This window comes from Magnolia sinica, chromosome 14 (genome assembly GCF_029962835.1).
Source record: "Magnolia sinica isolate HGM2019 chromosome 14, MsV1, whole genome shotgun sequence".
NCBI classification, from domain to species: Eukaryota; Viridiplantae; Streptophyta; class Magnoliopsida; order Magnoliales; family Magnoliaceae; genus Magnolia; species Magnolia sinica.
Genome location: NC_080586.1, coordinates 33,069,059 through 33,089,409, shown reverse-complemented (window position 1 = coordinate 33,089,409; position 20,351 = coordinate 33,069,059). Strand labels below are relative to the sequence as shown.

At 42.4% G+C, this 20,351-nt stretch overlaps 1 protein-coding gene across 3 annotated transcripts in view; it reads right to left on the bottom strand.

The window, feature by feature from the left end:
* Positions 1 to 254: 254 nt before the first annotated feature.
* LOC131225948 (pentatricopeptide repeat-containing protein At5g55840) overlaps positions 255 to 20,351 on the bottom strand; it is a 62,441-nt gene continuing 42,344 nt past the window's right edge. For all 3 annotated transcript variants that reach the window (XM_058221574.1, XM_058221571.1, XM_058221575.1), the window contains one exon: positions 255 to 280. The gene's annotated coding sequence lies outside the window, so the exon portion shown is untranslated. The remainder of the gene's footprint in view (positions 281 to 20,351) is intronic.

Genomic DNA, 20,351 nt, shown 5'->3' with positions numbered 1-20,351 from the left:
ACAAACTTGGGTGTTTTACACACCGTGGAAAATGGGTGCTGTAGAGGAGACTTGTCTCCCTCCACCTCACTCCCTTTCTCTCCACTCTCTTTTGATCCCCCTCCTCACTCCACACAAATTGCACCTCCCATACTTCTAGTTGATATAATAGCATTATATTGTATCTCCCTCAATGAAAGCAAATAACAAGAAAAATAACAAAGGTAAAGATCTGACCCCCATTATCCAACCACCAAAAGGGTAAATCCACCATCTCTCACAAACACTGTACATCTTATTCCTGTTAAGAAATTCATTAAGAGCATGTTTGGATAGTAGGAAAAGAAAAGAAAATAAATCAAATGGAATACTTTTCCTATGATGGGATGTTTCACAATGTTTGGAAAGCAAAAAACTATTGGATTTCAAAAAGCAGTCGTTACCCAAACACCATAGTGAATTTCTCATGCACGAGATACAAGGCAATTAACATGAGAGCTTTATTAGATTTCCACTTCCTATCCAAACAAGCCCTTCTCAATTTTGATTTCTTTTCTTTTCTTTTACAAACAAGAAAAGAAGAAAAAAAAAGTGTAAGTTTTCCAATGATGGTGCGTTTTGCTATGATTGGATAGTAAAGGAAATATTAGATTTCAAAAAGTCATCACTACCCAAACATGAATAAATTCTTATGTACAAGATATAAGGTACCTATTGTTATGAGATTTTTCACTTGTTACCCAAACAAGAACTCCAAAAATGGAATCCAGGGGAATCCATGTTTCAATAGTGATCATGAGATTCTTGGGAAATTATCATTGAATAATTATTACAATTTTCTTTTCTTTTCTCACTATCCAAAATTCTAATGTTTGACTTTAAATATGGGAGGGTGAATACCCAAGGGGTGGTTTCTACTTCTAATATTCTCTGCCAATAAATAAATACCCCACAAGAAAAATCAAACCTAAACTCAGGAGGATCTTTGTTTCAACTCGAAAAGGTGTCGCAGGAGATAAACATGGAGCACCAATTTAGAGATGGCATTGTCAATAACCCTCTACTCATCCCCTTTTTTAGTGCAACCAAAATTTTCAAAGATATTTCATCTTAATCAAAGAGGAAATGGCAATGGTTCTTGATATCTCCTAATGGCATTCATATTGAGGAAGTAGCGTTAGATATAATTTATGTAAATAACAAAATTTGACAAAATTTTATTAACAACATTAAAATACAAAATCGGCAACCAAATTCCCAATGAACAACGATAAATGCAAAGCTCGCTTTAGAGCTAAGGAAACAAAAAGATCAACTAATTGTAGGGGACAACTAGAAAACAAGATGTTTTACTTGAGCACGGATTACTTAAGCTCATCGCATACAAAGAGAGTCATCATAGTCCTAGGGTGGTTCTCACTAATGAGTCTAACAAAGAGCGAGATCATCTCATCGCAACAGATGGGTCCCCGCCAGAACCCTTACCTCCCTCAATTTCATTAAGGTAGTCAAATTAAGTTATTAAGGTGACGACTAAAACTCCCATTTTGTTTTGCATTTAGGACTTATTTAGATTATGTGAAAAGAAAAGAAAAGTGTAATGATTATCCAATGATGGATTTTATAGATTCCATGAGTACTATTCAAACATGGATTCCATTTTTGAAAGTCTAGTTTAGATAGCAAGTTAAAATCTCATATTCCTCTCACGATTTTTACCTCATATCTTATGCTTGAGAACTTTGACAATGGTGTTTAGGCAATGATTGCTTTGTGGAATCCACCATTTCCTTTGCTATGTAGACAATGGGAAACTCATTCCATCATTGGATAATCATTAAACTTTTCTTTTCTTTTCTTTTCTCACAATCCAAATAAGCCCTTATTTAAGTTCTTTGGAATTGTCATCAAGCAGCTTTAGTATTTTGAATGGCTCACAAATGTCACTTAATCCAAGGAAATGAGGTTTGCAAACCACACCAGCTAGGTATTCAAGTTGGTAGCAATGCTCAATGTATTGATAATATTCAATATCGCATGGTACCAATATGAAACATGGCAGGTAATATAAAATGTATCGACAATAATATCATCAATACATAACGATATATCATGATATCTGCAATATTTGCAATATTCCCATGGTTTCTGCAATATTTCCCATGACCATCCCACCCAGAACCTAGACTCATTATTGGATATTCTCGTCTCTATGTGTGGAAATTAAGAGATAGTGGTGAATCTACAATTGGTATGTATACTTTTTTCACTCAATATTAGTTCAATCCCTTGACCATAAAAAAGGAAAGAAAGAAGAAAGAAAAAGTCCAATCCCTCTTTCTGCCATATCACGAGGGTGAAAATCCGATTGATTAAGAGGGTTGTTAGCAATTACATTTAGGGCCTGTTTAGATTGCGAATTATCTCCGTAATAGCAAGTAAAATAATCATCATTATGAATTTGCACCAATTGTGAAAAATACAATTAAATAAGGAATCCACCATTGATTTCGTTTGAAACCATGTAAAACGAAATCAATGTTTTCCCAGCAAATTCATCTCTAGGATTTGGCATGAAATTGGACTATTTGAAATGACGATTTGGGAAGAGGGTGTTATTGCAGTGTACTACTCAAGGTGCACCTCCACGTGATTTAAGGAGTTGCTATCTCTCTCCAGCAATGTCGCCCTCTCCCAACTCTATTTCCACCATCTCCTCACCTAACCCCATTTGCAGCGTCTCTTCTCCAGTGAAGATTCTGTCCATCTTCCAATCATTCGCTTCTATTGAACAATGGCACAAAAACCTTATTGGAGACAAAAGCAAGTCTGGGCTATCGTTTCATTCAATTGCAACGTTTGTCTGAAGGGTAATAAGGTCGGTACCGCAATCACAAACATTTTCATTTCTCCCACATTGCATAATCCTTCCTGACAATATGGATTAACCATTTTCTGCCTTCATTGACTCCCATGATCTCATGGCCCCTTCATTACACTTTTAGTCTACATTCCCAAGGTAATTCACAATCCAAGCTGGCCCTAACCTTCTTCTCAATATATGGTAAAACAAAATCCAATATTTCGTAAAAAATAATAAACAATCTCCATGCTGAGCAACCTTGTGGAAGGAAAATGGGTTTCCCAACAGTTAAACCCATATGTGTCACCATCCATCTTCAATCACTTCACATGCACCAATGTGCCATATGAACAATTGTCCATCTCTTGTTATGTTCCACACGTACCACTACACTACATGTGCCACCATTCATCTTCTTTTGCACCCCAAATGTGCAAAGTGTCCCACATGCACTAATGTGCCACATGTACCACAATTCATCTTCTTTTGTGCCACACATGTGCCCTTATCCATCTTCAATCACTCCAAATATGACATGTGCCAATGTGTAGAAGTTTTGTCATCTAGCTTCCAATGCCCACACGTGTCCGTTGTGTTAATGTGTCTTGTGTCACGTGCCACAGTACAGTTTTAAGCACCCACAAATCCCAGGTATGCCACATGTGCACTGTCCATCTTCAAGCATCCCACATGTGCCAATCCGGCACATGCTAGTGACTACCTAGAAATTTTTTGTTTTGCCAAACAAAAAATTTCAAAATAATAAATTTATAAGAATTTTTTGTTGCAAATCAAACAAGGAAAACAATGTTTTCTTTCCCATAGTTTCCTGGGAAGTTTCCCAAAAAACATTATTTCCTTTCCTATGCTTTCTAAGAATCCAAGCAGACTTAAGTTTTCCCAATGTTTCCCTCAATCAACAATACATCTCCGGCTATCAGCAATCCCAATGTTTCCCTTAGATTGTGATACATTTCATGATACATGCAATGTTTCCCATGATACTTCCATATTACCAAGGATGCAATGCATGGTGCAATACCAATACATAAAACATTGGTTTGTAGCATAACACTCTCTTCATGCAGCATAGCCCAAGATCGAGAGGTTTCCTCAAGGCAGCAACACCGACACCCTACCGATGAAAGGGGGAAAAATGGTGGTCTAGGAATAAGACGGTTGAAAGAGATGAATGATACGCTTCTTGGATAATCGTGGTAAAGCAACAAGCAGGTGATGCCTCGAGGATCAGTCAAGGATATGGGATTTGAAACGAAAAAAGTCATGGACCCTAGAGACCAAAATTCAAGGCCCTTGCTTTCTCCAAATTCTTGTGAGAAATAGGCTGATAATTCATATCCTTTTAATTTCGGTTTTCTGGTCTTGCCATCCAAAATCAGACAATAACCTGACCTTTCCTGAAAGTTCCTTTTCTCCAGGAAATCACTACAGACGCATCCCTGTAGCGGCACCTATCTGATGCTTTTTAGGATTAAACCATAGATTTTCGAGGCAGCTCCCTTTGGTCTCTCTGATACAACCTCGGGCCCGCTTTTCCACACCACTCCACAAACCTCCATTCTGTATCCACCTCGCCTCTATATGCTTACCTCGACCCTTAATTGGTTGATATATTGCTGCTGGTGTGGAAGACATCTCCCCATGCCATCATCTTCTTCTCATGGCTCTTTCCTTCTTGTCACTGTCCTCTTTCTTTTCCAGATCTTTAATTGAAACTCTTGTACTTCCCAACCTCCAGATAGGATGCTGTCAACATCTCCTCAAGACAGCAGCATGAATAACAGGAAAAAATCCATTTTTTTAACACCTGCCATCATCATCAGGTCCATCTTCCATATTCATCCACTCTCTAGTTCCTTCACTGAGGTTCAATTCAATTATGGTTTTCCCACCAAATACATCTTAAGCAAAACCCTCTTCTCAGCCTCCACCAATCCTTTACCACCATCCTCATCTTCACATCCAACGTCTCTTTCCAAGCTTCCTATCCATCTGGAACAGGCATCCCTGAACAGGTTGCTGGAAATGCCATTTAGAAACCACAACCGATCTAGGCAGCAGTATGAACGTGTAGTACGACTGCCGCCTCCCCCATTCCATATCTCAATCACAGTACATGCTTTGCTGTTGTATCTTAGACCAAATCAATGGGAACCTCCTCAAAGCTTTGAGGGATAACCATCTTAGTAATCTTCTCAACCTCTTCAATGGAGAAGCACATCACATCAGCAGCCCCCTATAAGAAGCAATGAAGACGGTGAAAGAGCCATCTTTCTCCTCTTCCACCTTCCGCCTCATGTGAGTCATAGCCTTCCACTCCTTTTCCTGTTCATCACCATCTGAAGAGATTCTGCCACAGAATCAACCATTCTATGGGTGAACGGACTGATCTTCTAACTAGGTGTTGCTACTTCTTCGAATTCCTGGTTCCGATTCTCACTCCCACTCCGGCTTCCTACCTATTTACACGTGTTTACATTTTGAAAGAGACACCTTCCTGCACCCAGTCCCAAATTTGCTGCTGCTTTGCTTCACACTTCATGCAACTATACCTTGGACACGCCAACATGGGACACCTCAAATAAAGGAACAACCAAAAACTTAATAGGGTTATAATGAGCAAGAACCTTCCATAAATGGGAAGATTGAGATCCTTATCCTGCAACAATAGCACTATGCGGAAAAGAACAAGATGAAGGTTAGCTGGATTGCAAGTCGCTCCATTAGCATGGTACATAGTATGAGAATGAGTATGTGGTATGCTACTTCCTCCAAATTGTGCTATGCTAGGGGTAGGATCATTTGGTCACTCCAGTACATACGTTAGGTAATGCAGAGGCATTTTCACACCGAGCTCGAGTGGGGTGGCCTGTGTTACACCCCAAACTCGGAAACCGGGCTCACAAAATTCCCGATCGCCGAATCCAGCACCGACAGCTTCCGTAATACCCCATTCTCGGCTCTCAGCACCCATTCGCCAGGTTCCGATCCTAGGATGCTACGAGGAGGATTTTCAACACCAGTTTGATTCGTAATAAGCATAACCAAAGGCATAACCCACAAACAACAACCAAAAACTCCATCACATTTCCACTATGATCAGAAACTTTACAAGTATAATGAGCATAAAGGGAAATACAATGATAATGGACAATAAGCTCCAAGATGATCTGCTATGCGCTCCTGCCTCAGCACTGCTGCGGTCCAATGTCACTTGCACGCAACGGTCATGCACAAGCTTATGGAAAGCTTAGAGGGTGGTGTAAGTGTGTGCGTAAGGTAGTAATATAATTATGCAGTATCAGAGTAATGCGGAACATGCTAATGAATTCATGAATGCTATTAGCCGTACCAAGGCCATGCAGTGCAAGACATGAATGATGTCGGCCATACCCAAGGCCATGCGGTGTGAAATGCAACTCAAGCATGCGAATCCTCATCTAATTTCACATATCAATATAGCTCAACTCTGGAATATCACCGGGGCCTAGTACACTCCAAGCCAGATTGCCACCCCATCGCGCGCAATAAGGTGAGTGAAAAAGACCTCACTATCCACCTGCCAATATCGGACTCGGCTTGTCGATAGCGGACCCATTCCTCGAGCTGGTCAAACTCAGCCTAGCTTTGCCCCCTTCTCTCGGGCGAGTAAGGCCGCACCCCCTTCCAACCGATCATGACACAGTGGAAAGCGCGGCTATCTGGTAATCGGCACTCGGCGCTCCTATACCCACTCGGTTTAGACGTTGGAGCAACCTCTTGATACCATAAGGGTTTAGGGACTTTCACCTAGGGATATCTATATCACCCCATGTAGAACAAGATTTCCGGTATCCAATCCTGCCAACCACGATATGCCTGTGGCGGCTACGGCCCTGATGTCGCTAGGGCGTATAGTAACCATATCACACAATGCGAATGCATGAATCACACTATCCAGTCATGCAGCAATCCTGCGCGTATCGTGCGCTCATGTAGGACGACACCGCCTATCCGGGAGCCCCTAAACAATCTGCCCGAAGGCATATGCTATGATCAGTCACTTCTCATATCAAGCATACATATGATGCGCATGATCATGAATCATGGAACTATACCAAACATGTTATACAGCGATGAATTCTGTTCGTAACGAAGATGGGTCTAGACGGCCTACACATTACATGTACGGGCCTATCAATGGGCCCTAGGAAGAGTCATAATGCGGACGTTTAACCAACACTATACTTGCAATGTGGATGTCAAACCATCATTGCTCCCAAGGCATAGCCCGTCGTAAACATCATTACATAAACCATGTTGGGATCACACATTGCAATGGACCTTAGGTACATCCCATTGGGCCTTCAATACCTCAAATGGGCCGTAACACATGGGCCTTACATTCATCAAATGGGCCGCATTAATGGGCCTCACCAACGGGCCTTATATACATTACAATGGGTCATAACCCATGGGCCTTAGAAGACATCACAATGGGCCTAATCACATGGGCCTTATGTATATCAAATGGGTCACACCAATTAGGCCCCATGCACATCAAATGGGCCACACCCAACATAAGTGGTGGTGATGATTTCCACCATTAAAATTCCTAAGGCCCACCATGAAATATGTTTCCCATGCAACCCCTTTCATAATTTACGTAGTGATAGATGAAGTGGGAACAATATCAACTTGATCGGAAACTGCTATGGCCCTTGGAAATTTTGAACGGTGGGCGTCATTGACCACTACTTTGAATGGTGGGGTCCACTTGGATTTTAGATCTGGCTCATTCCTTAACTCCCATCATAAAATGAGCTTTTAAAATGGTTGGTGGATGGGATGCAGCACATGCATCATGGTGGGTCCCACTGTCATTGGATAGTGTGAACAAAACACATACATCATGGGTTCCACCGTCCGTGGACGGTGTGCATAAAGCACATACATCACTGTGGGATTCCACCGTCCACCTGGACGGTGTGAATAAAACACACATCAATGTGGGTCCCACGTGGGGCCCATCATAACGTTTGCTTTCCATCCAACCTGTTGCTAAGGTCGCACGAACCTGGACGGTAGGAAAAAAAAAACCCAGGAAAGGGTTTCAATGCTAGATGTTCAACCTCACTGTTTCCTACGGTGTGGGCCACCTAAGCTTTATATCAGGCTGATTTTTGGAGTGGGTCCACTTTAGGGAGTGGCCCACCCAATGAACGGTGTGGATATCAAATATACATCATGGTGGGGCCCACAGCTGGCCCCGTGGGCCGCTGCCCGTCCGCCCGCCCGTCGCACGTAGTAGGCGCTGCCTGCGCTTCTGACAGCAGCAGCTTCGGCTGCTGTGTTGATGTTTTTTTTTTTCCTGTAGTTTTTCACAGGTGGGGCCCACATCCAGAAAATCCAACCCAGCCATTGGATCCCACGGCACATGACAGGCGATATGAGTCCAATATTCAAGGTATTTAGGTGCATAGGGACATCAGGGAAGATTTCAAAGGTGGAAAACACTGTTTTCCATGTTATGGCCCGCCGTATAATCGGACTGGCCTCATTTTTCGGTTCAACGCCTAAAATGAGTTGAGGAATAGGATGGATGGCGTGGATTTGCTGTACACATCAAGGTGGAGCCTGTACACATGACCCACCCAAAAGCAAAAAAAAAAGAAACAAAGCTGCTGTGAGTACACAGCATTGTCGGTTCACACTTCAGTAACACACGTCCAGCGTCCAGGGACGCTAGACGGACGGTGTTCAAAAAACCAGGGAGGGTCCCACACAGATGTGGCCCATTGGATTTGGATGGATCTGATATTGGTGTTTCTTATCATCTAGGCCCACCAGATGGATGACCTAGATAAAACGGATGGATGGCACCGTTTTGGAGGCATGATCAAGGCGGCCACACCGTTTTGGATGGGTGGACAGGGTGGATGATATCAAGCATCAAGGTGGGCCACAAGCCACCATACACAAGAGAGAGAGAGAGAGAGAGAGAGAGAGAGATCGGAGAGGGTGGAGGGGCCCCGCCACTATGGGCCCCTCTTTGATACAAAGCATACATCAAGGTGGGTCCCACGACAAGTGGGCCCTTAAATCACAAAACAAACTAAATAAGTGGAGATCCAAGATCACCCACGGTTCCTTCTTGCCCCCTAGGCTTCCTTTGCTCCTTAACTTCGATTCCAATGGAGGAGATGGAGTTTGGATGGTTGAGATGGGAGATGAGGGGGGTATGAAGTGGGCCACACTTGTAGCTTGGGAGAGATGGGAGAGGCTTGGACGTCGGATTGTTTTTGGGTTGCTTGGAATGAGTTGAAAAATGGGAGAGAGAGGATTGTAAAGAGAGAGATGTGATGGAGTGATGGATGAGAGAGAGGGATGGGTGTGTAAGAACCTTTTTGACTTTTGTGGTTGCTTGGTGTAAGAAAGGTATGGGTGGTGTAAGAAACTTTTGACTTTGGGGTTGCTTGGGGATGGGTAAGAGGTGATGGTTACTTGACATGTACTTGACATGATGGGATTGATTGATTGATTGATTGATGTGACAAGTCGTAGAGATTCTCTCGGAATTCGCACGCGCGGCGTTTTTCTCGTACTGAACGCTGGCCCACATCTCCTGGCCAGAGTATCGGATCGGCGCGCGAGACGCGGCACGTGGTCGCAAGGGTACAAGTCTCAGGTTGAGTCAATTCAGGTTGACGGCGTGTGACTCAGGGTTGTGCAAATACCGGTTAAGGGTCGAAAGTTGCCGGAATTTGACCGGGAAGACCGCGGAAGTCCTCGGAACGGTACGGTCTAGGATGCGGGTCTTACAGCCTGTGGGATGCGGGGGCACACTCAGGGTGGGCGGCCCGTGTAACCCATGTGATTTGGGGCCCACGAGGGGGTGGAACCCATGGATTTGGGCCCACAAGGAGGGTTTGGCTGAGGACCTAACCCATGGATGTGGGGCCTAGGCTATGAGATAAAGGGATTACTTGGTCATGCTCTATCAGTTCGAGCTTTTAGAGCAAGTGGTTAATTGTCCTACATCACTAACCATATTGAATATAGCTTTATACACGAATTAATATTGTAATTTAAATACAGTATAGATAAAGTTATGCAATCTTCGAAAAAGAAAAAAATGAAGTTATGTGATAACAAATCTACTAGCCACTCCTGTTCTTATGTTTGGAAAGCCCCCATCCCCACTAGTGCAGGCTTTTGTATGGGTAGCTGCAGCAAATAAAATTCTGTGGATAATCTGAAGAAGTGGAACATGGCAATACCAAACATTTGTGTCATTTTTTTTTTTTTGAAACAATGATGATATTTCATTAGAAAAAAGGCTGCAGCCAAAAATACAAATATACAACTCAAGCCTCCCAAGCTACCACCCAAACAAGCTATATATGAAGCTGAGAATAGTACACTTCCGCCCACTCTACATTGAGAATTGCCTTTCTGAAAACATCTATTGTTCTTACCTTTTTATTTCTAAAGCACCACTCATTCCTTTCCCACCACAAAGCCCATAGAACTGCTAACAAACTTAATCTTGACACCCCTTTTCCCCCCACCAAACATGTGCGTCATGTGTAGGAGTGCCGAGGAATATCGGAATTACTTGTTCCTCCACTGTTCAGTTGCACGGGCAGTTTGGGAATTTTTCTGGCAGTAATCCAATATTAATTGGGTTGCCACTAGTTCAGTTTTTTGAGGAAATAGCAGGTTGGCCTGTCAGTCCTTTTTCAGCTCGCGGAAAGTTATTTTGGAAGCTGGTGCCTTTTGCTATTTTATGGGGAATTTGGAGAGAGAGGAATGGGCAAGGATTTTTTAAGGGAGGTTGCGACAGTGGAATCCCTCAATTGGGTTATTGTTTCTTCTTCCATGGAATGGGTGTTAATTAAGCCCGATTTTGCAGGGCAATCTTATTTGTCTATGTTGAGGGGGATAATTCCTTGTCTCTCTACTAGCCATGGGTAGCATTTGCTTCTTTCATAGGGCTGTTCCGTTTCATTTTGTATTGCTTCCAATTTTGGTGGTGAGGTGAGGGTCAACTGTCCCTGGGGGCATCTGGAGCTGTATGCTTTTTTGGTGTTCATATGAGAGAGAGAGCTTTTTTGGTGCTCATATGAGAGAGAGAGAGAGAGAGAGAGAGAGAGAGAGAGAGGGCCATGTCCTGGGAGTGTACTCTTACATAAGGAACTTTGTGGGCTTTCATGGCGCGCATGTCACTAGGCTACATCGTTCCATGATTTGAACCACCTAATGGGTGGGATGCACTTTAAAGAAGTGGCCAAGAGACGGAAGTAATCTACATGTGATAGGTGGAGAAATTTGATCAAGTTGCTCCCTAACAACAATCTGATAAGTGGATGTGCCTGATTTTATTTTGGGTCCATCTGGACAGCAGGACCCTCATGATGGACAGATTAGATCTCATACCTTCAGTAATGGTTTGAGTTCCCTCCACATGTACGGAGGTTGTTCCATACGTGGGTTTGTAATTGAGGGCTAGACTCATATGAGAGTTCACCACCATTTTGAAAATGGTGTTGACTCTTCCTACTCACATGTGGCTCTCATCCTCTGCTATACAGACCATATAAATTATGAGGCATGTCTTATATCACACTGATCAAAAAGTTGTAACCATCTAATTGATGGCGATGAAATGCATGGCTAAGAGCATTGTTCGAAAATTTGGTATCACGTTAAGTATCGCACGGGATATATCGTTTGTATTGGGTAATTTATTGCACTTTTTGGGAAACATGGGGAAGCATTGGGAAACTGGTTGAATTTTTTAATGACACTTCAGGGATTGTTAAAAAAGACTTTAATACACACTTTTAAATCATAACATCTTAAAAAAGAAGTGCACATAATAGGTTTCCCTTGTATAGGGTCCTAAGCTATGCACTGTCTGACCGAACTAATACAACTATATTCAAATTGAATGGATAACATCTAGAGTAAATATGACGATCATTTCATTAAACAATCCTAAATACTTCAAAATTAGTCTCAATTGACATTTGTTTCAAGGAAAAATTTTAAATAATAATAATAATAATAATATTTTATTAATTTTTAATTTAAAAATGATTTTTATCTTTTGAAAATTGATAAGGGCTTAACAAATCAGTTCAGTCCTCATATATGCTTGATTTCATGTTTGGAGTGCAAAATTGCAATCAATTTGGGAGAAATTGGGAAATTTTCAAAATTTCCCTAAAATTTCCAAAATTAGACCACCTACACTCAAATGTCGAAATTAGAGTGTATGTGATGATTATTTCATCAAATACTTCTAAATACTTCGAAATTAGTCTCAATTTACAGTTGGTTGAAGAATTTTTTTTATTTTTATTTCATTAAAAGAAAAAAAACATGGAGAACAGGAAGAACCAATGGATATCAAAATCAAAGCTGAAACTCCATAATTTTTTATGCAAAACGTGAAGAACCAATGGATTTGTAACCATTTGACATTGATTTAAAATAATTTCAAAAAAAAAAAAAAGGGGATCGAAAATTGAAAATGCTCAGTGGATTGAACATGTGGGATATATCGGCACTACCTGTGCGTTTCGTATCGCACAGGTGGTATACAAGATATATCGTGGGATATATCGGTTGATATCGTTGATATTTAAAACATTGGCTAAGAGTAAAACAGGGAGCAGTCCAAATTCAAAGGGCGAAATCAAATGGTATTGTCATCTTCTCAATGTAACTTCTGTCTTATGCTCCATCCATAATTTGGTCAGCAATCTGCAAGGTCTGGGACTCTGGATAGACTTACAACTATGCCTATGCCATGTGCACGGTAGAAGAGTCTCTCCCATTTTTGACCCCACACTGATAGTCCACTCATAACATGTTTTTTGGCAAAATTCATTGAACCTGCATCCTTTGTGCCCTTCCCCCTATAGGTGTATTATTCTGTTTCAGTGAGTGTACTCACACATGAAGTGATGCCAAGCCTTCACTCGCATGTGCCATGGAGTGACATGCTTGCATGATCTCATCCGCACATCTTCACCCTTCAAGGATGCGTTGTCCAATCAATACAAAGAATCTATTAGTCACAGATGAAGGAATTCGATTAGATTCTTCCCATCCATCCGTTAGAAATGCACATTATGGACTACCCAATGAGTGAACTGGCCTAATCTTTACGTAGTACCATTAGGACAACGGGACCTACTGGATAGACAGTTCCTCTCTGGCATATTGTGCCATGTTTGGAGTGTACTTGTCCTGGCCCACACACAGCTGTTGTAGTAAAGACTCTCATTTGAGGCCTGCACTCTAACAGTTTACCACTATCTTCAAAACTGAGGTGCCTCAATCTCCTCACATGCAGCACATAAATACAGTTATCCAAAGTGTCCAATTTGTGGGGCAGATTGTGGATGGAGCACATTTCTAAACTCACAATGATCAAGCAAAATGGATGGTTAAAATAAAACCTGAGCATCCCAGATCCCATGGGAAAAATCAAATTGTTGTCATCTTATGGTGTACGGCTTGGGTTATGTTCCATTCACCAACTGGATCAACCACTTGGACAGCCAGAACTGATGAACAAATGTGCAATGTGTACAGATGGAAGGGCACCACCATTTCTAAAATGGAGTTGAATTGAGATAGGAGCCTAGCCATTTGACAAGGATATGCTAACTCGACACGTGTACCAGGCAGCCTATGTACGGTCTAGTGCAGATTACAGCATGGGCCACCAGCATGACATCCAAGAAGTTCATTTGGTGTGTCCCACATGTTAGATGGGAGCTGCCTACTAACTTATGTGCGTGTGTCATATGATGCTATAGCACAAGTCAAAATATAATGCTCCACATTCTGAACATAAACTACACTACAACTTATCCAACACTAAGACAACAGAATCATAATTTTGAGTTGGTAAAAATAGCAATCGTATCGTAAATGAATCATAATCCGGATCATGCGATTCAGAATGGAAAACATAAAAGGATTTGCCATTTGGTTAACATTCAATTATCTCCAGGAAGGCAATCATGATAACCGGAAGATCACGAAGGAGCCACGCTCTCATTGGAAGATCGCTGGAGATGGGAATGCTTTAAACTCTCATTCAGGTATTCTAATCTGCTTCAATCATCAGCCTTTAAAGCCAATCCCTTCCCAACCCTTCTCTTCAAGTGGTAACATAGATCTTCTCCCTGAATCTATCGCCTCTCTTTTTCATGCTTGGCATGGGACTAAGCTCGGTAAACAGCGGTCCAGGCTGTGGAGAATGGCCCTTCTGGCAATATGGTGGTCTGTTTGGGAGGAAAGAAATGGCAGGTGCTTCAGGGACACCGCTAATTCTGCTCGCCATGTCTCCTCTAGAGCTAAAAGTCTTCTTGTAGATTGGGCAGTGAATGTCTATAATCTTCTGTTTCTGGGCGTGTAGTTTCGATCTGCCTCCTCAGCAGATCTTTTTCTTTCCCTCTTTGTTTTGTTCTTTCTTTTCGTTTTAATCGAAGTTATCTTTCAAAAAAAAATTAAAAAATAGATCTTCTCCCGCAACAAGGCGCATGGTCTGATACGCTTCCTTATATCGCCTCTTGTCCTTCAGGGTTTGCCAATTGATGGAAATTGGTATATTTGTAGTCAATTACATCTCATTTACCGTGCACAATGGGGAGCTGATAGCTTGATATTGAGGCTGATGTTTTAGCTAAGGAGGGAGCAAACATAATAGAGTTGGTGAATGGGGAAGGTTTCCTCTTCTATAAAGGGTCCTTCCTCTTGCAATTTTCTTTTTCCTTTTTCACTAATAAAATTGTTGTTGTCAATGAATCCTTAAGGGTTGAATGTAGAAGATAAAATAAAAAGGACCAAATTTGCTCAGAGGTTCTCAAATATTATTCTAATCTTCTAAGGTCGATCGGGATCGCCCATCGTTGGACAGCTTAGAGTTTGATAAAACCTCATCGAGTGATGCAGACGACCTCGAAATTCCAATATAAAAAAGGGATGTTAAAGAAACGATCTTTGACCTTGGGCAAGACAAGGCCCAGGGACTGGATGGGTTCCCCATGGCCTTCTTCATTGTTCTGCATGAAAAATATGGATTTGGAGCTTCGATATCAAATTTTTAAGGATATGAACCGAGTTGTAAAAAATTGGGGGAAAATCAAAATCTCCATTTTCTTTTTCCCAAATTGATTGCAATCTCAGTGTCTAAACATGAAATCAAACATATATATAACCTGATCTACACATTCTTGGCAATTTGGGGATTTTTTTAGGCAAATATATATATATATATATATATATTAGTTAAAAATGTCAAATTTTTTTTTTTTTCCGAAATCCACGAGTATATTTCTAGTTTTCTACTTCTTTTGCTTCGGAATGCAATACTTGTGTTTCTGTACATGTCTTCTTACATTTATAAATTTTCTAAATTGACTTTGAATATAATTGTATCAATTCAATTAGACAATGTATAGATTAGGACCCTATGCAAAGGAAACCTATTATGTGCACTTGTTTTTGCTGATTTTTTAATTATTATTTATAAGTGCATATTGGTGTCTTTTTTAACAATCCCTAAAATTTTATTGAAAAATTCAACCGATTTCCCAATGTTTCCCCATGTTTCTTAACAACAGTAATAAATTGCATGATACATCCGATATATCCCGTACAATAACCGATATGTATCCATATCCCAAGGGTGTTATACATTACGCGATAACGATACGAAAAACATTACTTCCAGCCTTTTTGGGATATCATTAACGGCGATGTTCTAAACTTCATGTCGGAGTTCTTTCAGTCAGGTAAGATCTTGCAGGAAATGGGTAGTTTATTCATCGTACTTGTTCCCAAGTCTGAAGGAGCCTCATCGCTCAAAAACCTTCGTCCCATTAGTCTTGTTAACAACCCTTATAAAATTGTAGCTAAGGTCCTCTCTCAAAGGTTCAGATTCGTTCTGAGCAGGGTTATATCCCCTTTCAAAGTCGGTTTATTGTTAATCAACATATTATCAATAGTTGTCTTCACGCTTATAAGTATATTTGCAAGGTATTCAAAATTGGTTACATATTAGCCGTAACAGCCGATACGTAATGGTAATGGTCAGCACCATTACGCGATACAGGGTCAAAACAGTGACACCCTAAGTTTTGGGCTCGAAACGGCTGTTATGGGGCCGTAACAACCGTTATGTCCCATAATGGCCGTTACCCCCTGTAATGGTCAAACGATAACAGTAAAAAAATGGCTTCTTTTTGTCATTTTAAGTTGTGATTTCTATCATTTTTTGGCACTTTTCTCTTCCAAATTCTTTCATAAACTATTCAATTGCAAATTCCGACCACTCTTAGCTTGAATTTAAGGATCAAAACAAGTTATTTCAAGGATTTTATTGAATCGAAGCTCTGAGGGCTATTTTCCGAAAAATCTTCAAAAATAAGTATTCATACCATTTTTCTCAATCTTTGTTGTTATGGTTGAATATGATGCGTTATTCAAATTAGACATAGGAACGTGCATTTTACAGATTATGTAACTGATTTTCTAATTTTTTTTTTTTTTTTTTAAATTATTTTCGGGCGATCTTTGAAAATTAGGAAAAATCATTTTTTTTTTCCAATCTTTTTCTTTTTCAATAGTTGAATATGATGTGTTAATCATAGTAAAACATATCAATGTGCGTTTAAAATATTATGCAACTGATTTTTTTAAATTATTTTTTTGGTTTTTTTTTTTAAAAAAATTATCGGACTATTTTCGTCCGATTAAAAAATAAATAATTAAAATAAATAAATAAATAAATAATCATTCTTTTTATGTTTTAATGGTTGAATATGATGTGTTGATCATAATATAACATATCAATGTGCATTTAACATATTATGCAACTGATTTTATATATATGTATTTTTTTTATTTTTGGACTAATTTCGACTGATTTTTTAAAATGAGGAAAAATGATTTTTTTTTTCAATCTTTATATATATATATATATATATATATATTTATTTATTTATTTTAATGGTTGAATATGATGTGTTAATCATAATAGAACATATCAATATGCATTTAACACATTATGCAACTGATTATATACGTTGATGCAAAAATCCGGTCGTCCCTGCCAGGCTTCGTGATACCTGCACAAAAAACACGACAATGGAGACCCTGGCTAGGACAGGGGATCATCCGATGCCAAAGTCAGGCAAACTGGATCTTAGTAGGGAGTATTAGGGCGTGTGATTGCGTACCTTTCACGATAGATGGGGGCCCTATTTATAGGCTTGGAGATAGTTACGTGGAGAGAGACATTTCCCAAATCATAGGCTAGATTACAAGCGTGCGTGCGTTCAACGGACGTTTCTCGACCATTTCACAAGATCATCGGTGAAGATAAGATCAAGTGGTTGAGGTTGGGAGATGTGGTAGGAGACCAAGGTTGACCATATGAGTTGCTCTCTATAGCTGCTTTGAGGGAGAGCATTCCGAGCTGGGTTCTCTAGTGGCTTATAGTCTGGTCTTCCTCCAACCTTCGTAGTTCATGCCGTGGAGTTAGGCCCTCGGCGTCGGATCTTCAGGTTCCGATCAGAATTCTGACCTGCCTGTACCGGCCATGCTCGAAGAGTGAGACCGAGCTCCCTGGATGGAGCTTTAGATAGCTTCAGGGATGACCATCCTCTTCATCTTATTGCATGGTGCAGGGCTTCCCTGAGTGTAGCAGCTCGGAGTCTTGCTCTGTACTGAGTCATGCTTCGGGGGCTCTTACCAAAAGATGATCCGAGCAACAACTCGCAAATGGATGGGACCGTGGAAGATCTCGGTGTCTAATGGAAGCGGAGATACTTCATGTTTTGATGGTTGAGCTCGAGGAATAGGTGGGTTTCCCAGCAGTGGATTACTGCTTTCTGGCCGTTGAGGAGCTCCTTGGTCATGCTCTGCACTAGCTGACCTCTTTTCGTTGATTAGTCTATTTTTACCCATAATAGTAACCCCCCTACTTCCGACATTGCATAGCAGGCTCGGGAAGTCAGTCAGTTTAGCGAGGTCGGGCTATCTTGCACGTGGGGTGTTGAGCCTACTTTGTCATTAATGCGGAATAAGGCGGTAGGCGGGGGGATTGATGCGGATTCGCAATGATGGTACAGTGCACTCGAGGTAACATGCATTAGCAGGGCACCCATACGGCTCCTGACTTATGGGGCGTAGACCCGTGGCGTCTCCTGTGAAGTCAGGTCATTCGTCGAGTGGGGGAGCTCCACGTGGCCACACGCAGGCACCGAGGAACCTTTTTGGCCGCCGCATTAAATGCGAGTAGTCATTGTTGTGCGGCTAAGTTCCCTAAAAGAGGGGGATGCCCTAGCAGTGTAGGGGCATTTGCTCCCACTACCTCTCTGCTTCTTCTGCCCACCAGACTTTGCAATTTCTGATAAGTCGGAATCCCTTCCCTCCGGCGAGCTTTTCTTGTTTTCCGATCTTCTTCCTTCCTCCCTACTCTTTTATTTCTCTTGTTGTTTCCGTTTTTCGGCCAAAAATGTCTAATCCGTCAGACAACTGGGATGAACCCGCGGCGTTCCAGGGCAATTCTGAGCCGGAGGACTAGGATTGGCTGGAAGAAGCTTCACGCGATCCACCTCCGATCATAATGATGAGCGACAGGGAGATTGCGCCGGCTCTAAGGGCAAGAGCTACAACTCAGTCCTCCACTGAGCAGCCCGCGGGTGCTGAGGCGGAGTCAACTCCAACAAGGGAAGAGGCAACTCAGTCTTCCGCGGAGTCCGAGAAGATCGACCCATGTGGTTCAAGTCTGAAGGAACCTGACCTAGTGTGGATCAGGTCGAAGTACCACATTCCGGATTCGGTGGTGCTCCAAGCTCCTGCACTTGGCGAAATTCCAAGCAATCCCAGGGAGGGCAAAGTGGCGATGTATCTGATCGCCTTGCAGTGCGGCTTGAGGCTTCCCTTTCACCGCATCATTAGGGAAGTCGTCTCGTGCCTGAGGCTGGCTGCTGCCCAAATAATTCCAAACGCCCGGAGGGCCCTAGTGGGGGCTTTTATTTTGTGGTTCCAGCTCGGACAACCCAAGTTGACTACGGATGATTTCCTCCACATGTATCATGTGAAGGCCAACCCTTTCCTTGAGGGTTGGTACTATTTTTCGTCATGGCCAAACAAGGGTAAGGGCATCATCACAAACGCCCCGACCTCCAATAAAAATTGGAAGAATAAATGGTTTTGGGCGTTAGGGGACTGGGAGGCTCCGGCAACTACCGAGCTACGACCTTGGGTTCCAACCTGCTTTGCCCACCCAGATCGGGTATATCCATACTGCTTTACATTCATGTTGTTTTGCTTCTAACTGTAGTGGTCTTTGGCAGTTCTGCCCAAGGGTCATTCCTTAGTGACTGACTCGGAGCGCAATCGGATCGCGCACGCGAGGTAGGTGGAGGCTTCGACAAGATCTCAGAAGTTGTTGATCACTCCCGAGCTCCTTCGTCGGTCAAGTCTGGCCCCATTGATACCAAGTATATTCAGACGATTTCTTCGGGAGTTCGGAAGTTGTGTCATCTCTTTCGTTACTGATCAATCGCTTTTACTGCGCAAGGATGGCCGATCAAGCTCGTTCTAGCAAACGAGTTCGTATTCCCTCTGACGCCGAACTGGCCCAGAAGAAGCCGCCCTCGAAGAAGAGAGCAGTTGTCCCTCCCGCCAGGGTGCAGGGGACGAGCTCTTCTAGTGTGGCGGAAGGGAAGTCGAGGTCGAGCTCGGACTAGCCTGCGACAGGGCAGTCGAGCTCGGCTGCCAATAAGAGGAGCGCTTCGGTTGCTCCTAGTACCACCACCATAAACCCGCCATCACCCCAGAAGTGGTCGATGCAGATCAACAGGGGGCTATCTTAGTAAGGGAGACTGCCCCTGGTACTAACCCGCAGCAGCCCTCTGAGGCACAGGCAGAGCTGACCTCTAGGGCTCAGCCCCCCGCGGCACAGGTCTAGGCGGGCACCTTGTCTGGTCGTCAAGGGGGCGGAGCCCAGGGGAGCTCTCAATCTGAATCCTCCTACATGGTAGGTCTCCTTCCGTGGATAGCTCGGCATGTTCCTGATGCCGATATCGCGGAGGCGATGAACACTCACCCGGTCATCGCCACAGGCCAGTTGGTTGTTTGCCGTGTTTTTCTACAAGATAAAACTCTATCCTCTTCTTGTAGTTGCTTTTGTACTTGAATTTTATCTTATGTGAATTTCTTTTTAGTTTGGCCCTATTGTCTTAAACGCTCGTCGCGAATTGATACGGGTTGGGAAGGAGTGCGAGGAAGTAGAGGCGATCTTGAAAGCAAAACCGTCAAGGCCGAGTACCTTCAATTCGCCTTCGAGAAATTTAGGGAGGAGCTTGTAGCTCTGAAGATCTAGGCGGAGGAGCTGACAATTCTTAAGGCTCAAGCGGAGGAGGCTCGAAAGGAAAGGGATCAGACGAAGATTGGGCTGGAGGCAGCACGGTCG